This window comes from Pelodiscus sinensis, chromosome 14, assembly GCF_049634645.1.
Source record: "Pelodiscus sinensis isolate JC-2024 chromosome 14, ASM4963464v1, whole genome shotgun sequence".
NCBI lineage: Eukaryota > Metazoa > Chordata > Testudines > Trionychidae > Pelodiscus > Pelodiscus sinensis.
The window spans coordinates 42,975,606-42,986,210 of NC_134724.1; the positions used below are offsets into that span (position 1 = coordinate 42,975,606).

The 10,605-nt window shown below is 44.4% G+C and overlaps 1 pseudogene; it reads right to left on the reverse strand.

Moving 5' to 3' along the window:
- Window positions 1-5,618: 5,618 nt before the first annotated feature.
- On the reverse strand, window positions 5,619-6,785 carry LOC142818363 (targeting protein for Xklp2-B pseudogene; annotated as a pseudogene).
- Between the last annotated feature and the right edge of the window lie 3,820 nt (window positions 6,786-10,605).

The window sequence follows — 10,605 nt, forward strand, 5'->3', positions numbered from 1 at the left end:
GAGCTTGGTTTTCCTGTGCATCGGATGCAACCCTGCGCTTCGCTGGAGGCTACTTACTGACACCCCGAGCTGGAGACTGGACGTTCATTTGCTCCTCGCTCCTACTGCTGAAAGTCTGAGCCCTTCTCCCCCCCCCCTTAATTCACCCTGGGAGGGATCAACTCCCCTCCCCCCCCCCCCCCACACACACACACTCGCTCTACAAACTAGGTGCCACTTTCTTACACCGCTTGATGGCAAATGTCTCATTTTCAGCGTGCTAGATCTGGCATACATTATTTTAATTAAGTCTATGGCGATTTACTTTCCTCTGAGATCCATTCCACGGTGCAATTAGGAACGTATTGGTGCTAGCACATATGAATATTCAGGAGGGTGTCAATTAATTAGCAGACAGAGGAATCTCATTATGATGCTCAAACCCCTTTTAGTGCTAAGCAGAATTAAAGGGGCATTTGCCAATGTGCTGGATTAGTGAATATTTTATTGTGCACTCATTTAACTTCATTACCATCGCACTTATACTACCCTCTGATTTTATTAATTAAATTGCTCATTAATTTGTCCAGAAAGAGGGATAAAAGTTTTATGACACCGCAGCACTTGTGTAGACCTCTTGGCAAAGCAAACTTCTGTACTGCCCTGCCACCCGGTAAGAAAGTAATTTACCACGGCCAGGGAGGAATTTATCAACACAGTACTTGAGTCTACTTACCTAGCGCTACCTTTCATAAATACTTCTCTATGCAGGAGAAAGCGAGTTTACGTCCTGGGCAGTGTATTACATTTGCACGCCACTTTGCAACACTATAGTAGACACGTCTGTTTTCTGTAAAGGGGGGGGGGGGGGGGAGTTACCGTGAATTGGAAATATTGGCTACAGTGACTCACCCCCTTGAAGTCTTTTTATAACACTTTAACAGCTAGAGGGACACCACTCCCCAGCCCCATCCGATTAACCCGTTAATCTCTGTAGCAAGTGGACCAAGATAAATTGTCTCTTGTTTTCCAAAGTTGCTGGGCAAAATAAAACCAGATGTTTCTGGAAGATGTGGAGACAAAATTATTCCTTTAAAGACAAGTCAAGGGGGACTCGCTCTAGTAGCGGTCCTTTTTCTCAAGCGGTCTCAGGTAAAATAAAATACTATTGCTGATCAAAAGACACAGATAGCAGTCTCAGGTTTGCAAGACTGCACTCCTTGTTTGATTAGGCAACACTTTTTAATTTTTCCAAGGATCATTGTATTAAGAACAACTATTTTTTTAAATGTCCGTGGGATATTGTGCTTTAGAAAAAACAAACAAAAATCCCTTAGAAATGTTTAATATTAAATATTCATCGGATTTAAATTCAATAGCCGGATCATCCGACAGACAAAGATGCACAGAAAGCTATAGCTAATCAGCCCCATGGATCTTCACACAAGAGGGAACGACCCAGTGCCACTAGACACTCCAGAGAGGAAAGGAGGAGATGTGTTTAAAAGTCACCTTCATTTCAACATCCAGTGCAGAATTTGCCCAAAAAGGTTAGAAAGACAAATATTAAATCTGCTTTCACAAAGGGAGCTGCTAAATAGATCCTAAATTAATATGCATGTAAAATTAATTAGCTTCATTTCGTGACATCAAAATAAGTACCTGGGAAACAAGAACACCTTCTGGGCATTTGGAACCATATGTTAGAATTATGGTTAATTGACTAATTACATAAATTAGGCATTAATTTTACAACACATCAAGTATAAAAGATATCTCAATTAATTGTGCATAAATTAGAAGGTTAAAGAGGGAGGTGTTGACAATAGAAAATGTCTCACCTCTGGCCCTTTGAAAGATTGAGCAGGACTAATCTGATGCCCTTTTGGTGCCCACTTGTATCTCAGTGGGGTAGTAACCAGGCACAGCCAAGTAAAACTGTCTAGAAATGCTGTGGGTGCGCAGATTTTGCTATTGACTCCAGGCAATCATTAATGCAAGAAGAAAAAAAGAACTACTTCATTAAAATCAATTACACATCTTAAGATTGATTAGCTTTTGTCAGGGAAAAATCTTTGTAAACCTGCCCCTGATTTTTTTCAAATGCTAAGAATATCTGCACCTGCTTGTATAATCTATTCACATAAGTCATCCCCTCCCCCACCTCCCAATGAACAGTGTTTTATTTTGTTTTGTTCTTATTTTGAAGTATTTCAAGCCCAGGCATTTGGGAAAGGAGAGCTGTGGAGACTAGTCAGCCTTATGTATTTTTACACACACACACACACACACACACACACACACACCTTTGTCTCCAAGTCAGAGGGGGGAAAAAAACAATTAACTTAATTGTTGTGTAGCTGAAAATTCTTGACATAAAATTGCAATCTACTCTGGGAAAAGTGGTCATGGGAGGTTTTTATTTTATTTACATATTGTCAGTTTAAAGATATTGAAAGGGAAAAGAAAATGAACCTTCAGTACAGATATCTGCATGTTTCACAAGAGAAGATTTCATAATACAACCTATTTTGCTAACACAATACTGTGCTACTGGAATGAAGGGACTTTCATTTTCAATGCTCCATGTCAAAGCTGCTGTCTTCTGGTTTTAGCCCATCTTCTTTTGTCTTAAGGGAGAAAACCCCTGTTGTTGGCCTTTGGTTTCTGTGGCAGCAGGATTAAGTTTTATGATTAACCATTTAAAAAGTAACCTTATTTAGGTTATGATTTTATTATATTATTTATCTGTTAATAGCACAGTGTAGTAACATAGGCTAGGCACACTAGAAATTCAGAGACAGACTCAGTCCTCAAGCTAAAGAGTTGACAATCTAAGACAATTTATGAAAATACAAGTAGAGTACAATGTTTTGAATAGTAACAGAATGACAGATGTCAGTAGTCTTTATGGAATGTCACCAGCTGATTTTGATTTCCGTTTTTTGCTGTCTTATGGCGATTTTGGGAACATACATATGGGGGGGTATATATGAAAAATGCAAGTCAAGTTTTGAGCTAGCTGGAATCATGATTTTTGTTTGACAGGATTGGTTTGGGTGAATTTAAACCAGCAAGGAAGCACTGAGGACTGAAACAACCCCAGCCCATGAAAATAAGGAAAGGAAAGCTTGTCCTAGTGCATTTGGAAGGGAGTAGAATCTTACTGGTAGAGTGTAGGGGTTGGGAGGGGGGAAAAGAGGTGAAGTAAATGTCCCAATAGAAAGGAAGTAATTGATGCTACTCTTCCTCCTTTACTCAGGCAAACCTTGTGAAATCAATCGCAGGTCTGCCTGAGTAAGAAATAAAAGTCCCTTGTATGAAACCCATTGCTGTAAGTTTATACAGGGCACCTAAACAGAGATGTTAAAATATTCCATCTTCCTGCATAATTGCTAGTGATTGACGACAGCAGAAATAAGGCCTTCCTCCTATCTCCACCTTCACCTATCTTACCTCCTGCCCCACTGCACTTCTCCCCCCCCCCCCCCAATTGAGTCAGACTATACCACAGCACCACAAGGAAAAAAAAAAAAGCCTTCCTCTAAAGTCCACAAGACCTTTTCCCATGTCTGTGGATAAATGCTCTAGACAAGGAGCCCTGGCTGTATTAGTTACAATATATCTTGAGTGCTGATGGGCAAGAAAACGAATGAAAACCTGCCACATGGTGATCTTTTTATTGAGACAAAATGTTCATTTTGATGTAGCGGTTTTGTGCAGTTGCCAGATGCTGAAAATACTTGAGGGAGATGTTGACAAGTGGATAATTGTCAGCAGAACTAAAACAGACACTTTGTTTACAGTTGAGCATGATTAATTGAGAGTAAATAAAACAGCAGCCCTGTTCATAAACTTGCTCAGCATCTCATGTTCAAAAGAGGCAATGCTCTCAAGAAAGGAACCAACTAAATGCCTCCCCATTTTCAAGGAAAGGATCATACAATGGGGTCACTAACTTAGCAAGATAATTAAAACGCTCAGTGCAGGGCACAAGCCTCTAGCTTTAAAAGGCATGTGGTTTGCTGCTGGCTTTTCTCCCTTTTTCTCTCATCTGCTGTGTTTCTAGATTCTGTTTACAGGTTAGAGCACAAGGAGGAGAATTAAAAATGCATTTAGGACTAAAGGATTTTCAGTGAATGCTGGAAAGTGCTGAGCAATTTAGAGACAATAAAAAAGTACCAGTGACCTGAAATAAATAATAGTAAAATAAGTAGTAGCATGGTAGTAACCCATATAATACTAATAAAGTATAGCACCCAATGGTCAGTAATGTAAACTAACAGAGGTTTCTAGTAATTCATATATAGCCATGTGCCAACATATATTTATGCAGAAATGCATAGAAGGTGACCTATTTAAGACCAGAGTGAGTTTAAAGCTGTTTGTACATCTTAAGCCAGTGTTTCTGCGGATATGATAGGCAGGGAAGTAGCAGCAGTCTACCACGCTCTTAAAAATCTAATTCTCTTCACTGTATCTATAAACCCTTAATTTTCACAGATTTCACAGAACTAGAAGGGACCTCAGGAGGTCATCTAGTCCCGTCCCTTGCACTCATGGCAGGACTAAGTATTAGCAATATTATCCCTGATAGGTGAGTGTCTAACCTGATCTTGAAAATCTCCAGTAATGGGGATTCTACAACTTTCCTGCACAATGTATTCCAGTGTTTAACTACTCTGACAGGCAGCTTTCCCTAATATCTAACTTAAATTGCCCCTGCTGCAATTTAAGCCCACTGCTTCTTGTCCTACCATAAGAGGTTAAGAAGAATAATTCTTCTCCCGCCTCCTGGTAACCACTTTTTTATATACTTGAAAACTGCTATTATGTCCCCTCTGTCTTCTCCTTTCCAGGCAAAACAAACTTAATTTTTTAAATCTTCCCTCATACGTCATTTTTTCTAGACCTTTAATCATTTTTGTTGCTCTTCTCTGGACATTCTCCAATTTGTCCACATCTTTCCTGAAATGTGGCACTCAGAACAGAGCACAATACTCCAGTTGAGGCATAATCAGCATGGAGTAGACTGGTAGTCCTGTATTTTGTTTCAGCTACACCAGACTAACACGGCTACATCTCTATCACTGTCTTGCTTACAGTACTTCTCCTACTTCATCCCAGCATGATGTTCACTTCCTCGCAACAGTGTTATACCATTGACTCATTTTTAGCTTGTACTGCACTATAACCCCCATATCCCTTTCCACAATACTCCTTTGTAGGCAGTCATTTTCCATTTTGTATGTGTGCAGCTGACTACGTGGAGCACTTGCTATTTGTTCTTATTGACTATTCATTTCTATCTATTTCTCCAATTTGTCCAGATCATTTTGAATTCTAACCTTGTCTTTCAAAGCACTTGAAACCCCTTCCAGCTTGGTATCATTTGTAAACTTTGTAAGTGTACTCTTCATGTCATTATCTATATCATTGATGAGAACACCTTCTATATAATTAGATAATGCAAAATAGTTAATTTGTGTGTTATCAAAACCTGGCTCAGTCTTTAACATCTGAACATGTTGAGTGACGAGTGATCCCCAGCTGGAGATAGCACAGCTCAGCCATTTGCCTTCATGAAATTGTTAACGTTTTACATGTTGGTGCACATCAGCACTGAAATCGGTCTGAGAAGTTGGGGGACAGGCAAAAAGTCATGAGAGGCTGATCACTTGGCTTTACGTCCAGACTGTGGAACTTGTGAACTTGGTTTGCTTTTGAGATCAGTTCTTGTCTCAGTTTGGCAAGTTCATCCTTCTCCTGCTCTGCTTCCTGCTGCCTGATGTTGTCTTGTAGCCTCTCTTTCCGTTTCCAAGTTGCTTTTCAAACTCTTGATGCTCTTCAGCTCTTTTCTCCGTTGCCAGCTCAAAGTGTTTGGGGAACTATTTTGTGGCTTCATGAGGGATTGTCCCCCCTTCGATGATTTTTGGATGAAGCTCCTGAGCTTTGAATTTGTATTGTCAGTTTCTCTATTTCCTCTACTTCCAACTCAGCTGCACTCTTGCAATGACAGGTCTCAAGCACTGTTTTGTTTGAAGCTGTGGAATTTTGGCTGTGTCAGCCTGGTCTTCAATGGCTTTATTGGAATTGGACTTTCATTAGTCCTCCTGCTCTGCCAATGGTAATGAGACAGAAGACATTTCTAGAAGTCTTTAGTCTGCTAACCAAAGGAGGCATACTCTGATGTAGTGTCTTCAAACTTCCTCCATGGGAGTGACTGGAAAGGTTAGGGGTAATGGACCCCTCTCACCACCCATGCTGGAGTTGAAGGGTATTCTCAGCATTGCTATAAAATTCAGCTCTTTGTATTTAATCCCAGGCTTGCTTTCTGTGTGCGGTTTAAGCTTGTCATGTGCAGACATGGAAGTCATCTGGATTTACCTGACCAATCATTTTCTTCACGGGTTGTCCTTAGCCAGCAATAATATATTTCAGGGACTCTGCATTCTTTTTGTGTAGCTCCACAGTCTCTTGCTTAAATTGCTTCATCTTTTCCTGTTTCTGCTCCTCTATGCTCTTTAGCTTGCTAGAGAGTCTTCCTCTTCAGCATTGTTGGCATGACAGTCATGTTCAACTTTGGGTCTGGATGGGGAGAGTTCAGTGCTCTGGGAGTGATCTTTGCTGATCAATACTTGAGTCCATTTCTCTCTCTTGCTAGGGTACTCAGCCTCCAGCAGGACTCTGCTGTACATTTTCTGCTTTTTAGTGAGTGCATCATCTTCCTTTTTGGTGGAAGTGATGGTGCATCTCTCTGCTTTGACTTTGGCCTAATATTTGCATTCCTGGGCATTCTCCTGCTGATACCCTACTTAGAGAAGTCTTCTAGATACCCTAAGAGAAGCTCCTGACGAAGCAAGAGCTTTAGCACCATTTAAGGAGACTCTCCAGGTTGCTAGAGAACCAACATCAGAGGGGTAGCGGTGTCAGCAAAACCAACAAGGGGCCTGGGATACCTAAAGAGGAACAGATTTATTTGGGCTTAAGCTTTCATGGGCAAAAACCCGCTTCATCAGATGAGATGATCTTGTGAAGAAGTAGGTGTCTGCCCTAGAAAGCTCATGATGCTACATAAATACTTTTGTTGGTCTCGAAGGTGCCAAAGGACGACTCATTTTTCAAGTCATGGACTAACATGGCTACCTCTCAGAGACTTTTCTACACATCATCATCCTTCAGAGTCTTGAAGTTAATTCAGGTCTTTTTGGTATCCTAGGAAGAGGAAGATTGCAAATGAAACATTCTCACCTCAATCTTTCAGATTCTCTGAAAACTTTGACTCTGCAGTGGCAATCAAAAAGTTAACGTTTAAAAACCATTAGAAAAGAGGCAGACAAGACACAACATACCATAATGCTATATAAGCCTGAGATTTGTGGCGGTCTGATGTATCTAAAACTGTTGTGGTTGAATGTGCATGCAGACCAGGCCCTGACCTTCCTCCTCCTTCTCCACGGGAAGACACTGAACATCTGCAGAGACCCAGTTTAGTCCTGGATGAAAGAACTCCAGGGCCATCCTCTGGAGCTTGGCCAGGACCTCCAGGGCTGGGCTAAGGGTGTTGATCCAGTGCCAGGGCATGGACGGGACTATGCACAATACTCCAGTTGAGGCATAATCAGCATGGAGTAGACTGGAAGAATTCTTGTCTTGCTTACAGTACTTCTCCTACTTCATCCCGGCATGATGTTCACTTCTTCGCAACAGTGTTATACCATTGACTCATTTTTAGCTTGTACTGCACTATGACCCCCATATCCCTTTCCACAATACTCCTTCGTAGGCAGTCATTTTCCATTTTGTATGTGTGCAGCTGATTAAGTGGAGCACTTGCTATTTGTTCTTATTGATGATTCATTTCTATCTATTTCTCCAATTTGTCCAGATCATTTTGAATTCTAACCTTGTCTTTCAAAGCACTTGAAACCCCTTCCAGCTTGGTATCATTTGTAAACTTTGTAAGTGTACTCTTCATGTCATTATCTATATCATTGATGAGAAACACCTTTTATATAATTAGATAATGCAAAAGAGTTAATTTGTGTGTGTTATCAAAACCTGGCTCAGTCTTTAACGTCTGAACATGTTGAGTGACGAGTGATCCCCAGCTGGAGATAGCACAGCTCAGCCATTTGCCTTCATGAAATTGTTAACGTTTTACATGTTGGTGCACATCAGCACTGAAATCGGTCTGAGAAGTTGGGGGACAGGCAAAAAAAGTCATGAGAGAGGCTGATCACTTGGCTTTACGTCCAGACTGTGGAATTTGTGAACTAGGTTTGCTTTTGAGATCAGTTCTTGTCTCAGTTTGGCAAGTTCATCCTTCTCCTGCTCTGCTTCCTGCTGCCTGATGTTGTTGTCTTGTAGCCTCTCTTTCAGTTTCCAAGTTGCTTTTCAAACTCTTGACGCTCTCCAGCTCTTTTCTCCGTTGCCAGCTCAAAGTGTTTGGGGAACTATTTTGTGGCTTCTTGAGGGATTGTCCCCCCTTCGATGATTTTTGGATTAAGCTCCTGAGCTTTGAATTTGTATTGTCAGTTTCTCTATTTCCTCTACTTCCAACTCAGCTGCACTCTTGCAATGACAGGTCTCAAGCACTGTTCTGTTTGAAGCTGTGGAATTTTGGCTGTCAGCCTAGTCTTCAATGGCTTTATTGGAATTGGACTTTCATTAATCCTCCTGCTCTGCCAATGGTAATGAGACAGAAGACATTCCTAGAAGTCTTTAGTCTGCTAACCAAAGGAGGCATACTCTGATGTAGTGTCTTCAAACTTCCTCCATGGGAGTGACTGAAAGGTTAGGGGTAATGGACTCCTCTCACCACCCATGCTGGAGTTGAAGGGTATTCTCAGCATTGCTATAAAATTCAGCTCTTTGTATTTAATCCCAGGCTTGCTTTCTGTGTGCGGTTTAAGCTTGTCATGTGCAGAAATGGAAGTTCCCAACCACCAGGCCAGAATTCTTGATCTAGTTGACCCGGGGAGGAGGCCGCTGAGTAGACAGCTTGGCAGGCTTCCACCCGTGCCAGGTCGCCCTGGTCCTGGACCACGAGGAGCACATCATTGGCGTACACCAACAGGTCCAGCCGCAGCTCTGGATCTTGGACCACCAACCCCGTCAACCTCCTACAGAGGAGACAGAGGAAGGGCTCGATTGCCAGAGCATATAGCTGGCCCGTCAGCGGACACTCCCGATGTACTCCCCGCCCGAAACTGACCAGCTCGGTCAGGGTCCAGTTGAGCCTGACTAAACACTCTGCAAGGGCGTACAGCACCTGGAGAAAACCCATTAAAAAGGGCCCGAAGCCAAAGGCCTGCAGGGTGCCCAGGAGATACCCGTGGTCCATCCTGTCGAATGGCTTCTCCTGGTCCAGGGACAGGAGGGCAAACGACAAGCCATCCCTACGCCCGAGCTCTAAGAGATCCTGGACCGAATACAGATTATCAAAAATGCTACGGCCCGGGACGGTGTAGGTCTGGTCGGGATGGATCACGTCCGCCAGCACGGACCGCAGTCGCAGCGAGGTGGCTTTTGCTACGACCTTGTAGTCCGTGCTGAGGAGCGAGACGGGACGCCAATTCCGTAGGTCGCGGAGGTCCCCCTTCTTTGGCAACAAGGCGAGCACCGCTCGCCTGCATGACAGAGGGAGGACCCCGCTCTCCAAGGACTCGGCCCAGACGGTGACGAGGTCCGGGCTGAGGACGTCCCAGAACACGCGGTAGAACTCCACGGTCAGCCCGTCCATGCCCGGGGTTTTATTGTTGGGCATGAGACAGAGGGCTTCTGAGAACTTGGCCAGAGTGAGAGGCAGCTCCAGCCGGTCCTGGTCGCCCACGCTGACTGTCGGGAGCTCGGTCCAGAGCGCCCTGCAGGCGTCGGCTTCGGTCGGATCCGGGGAGAACAAACTGGCGTAGAAGGCCCTGGCCTTTCCATGCATCTCCGCTGGATCCGTGAGGGGGGCGCTGTCCTCCGCCAAGAGGCAGGTGACATGTTTTTTTGCCCCCCTCCTTTTCTCCAGGGCATAGAAGAAGCAGGAGCCACGATCCATCTCCCGAAGGAGTTGGATGCGAGATCGAACAAAAGCGCCCCGTGCTCTGTGATCTTCCAGGGCCCGGAGCTCCTCCCGCTTCCCCCGGTATGCCTCGCGGAGGAGTGGATCCTCGGGGGCGGACGCCAGGCGCCTCTCAAGCTTCAAGACTTCCCGTTCCAACTGCTCTATCGCCGCATCCCTCGCCGGCTGGCGCCCCGGGAGTAGTCACGGCAGAAGAGCCGGGCGCGCACCTTCCCCACATCCCACCATCGCCGCGCCAAGGGAAAGGCGGGCCCCCGCCAGGCCCGCCAGAACTCCCGGAAGGACGCCACGAAGCCCACGTCCTCCAGCAAGCTATTATTAAAGTGCCAAAGGCCGGCCCCAGCCTCTCCGAAGTTAGAGAGACTTTCACGGCTACCAGATGATGGTCCGTGAACGGGGCCGGCCGGACGCTGGAGGAGTGGGCTCGTGCCAGATGGAATCGTGATAGGTAAATGCGATCCAACCGGGAGTGGCTCGACCGTGTTTTCCCCACCCGGACGAAAGTAAAGGTGGTACTGTCGTCCGGGTGGTGGTCCCGCCAGACGTCCACCAGG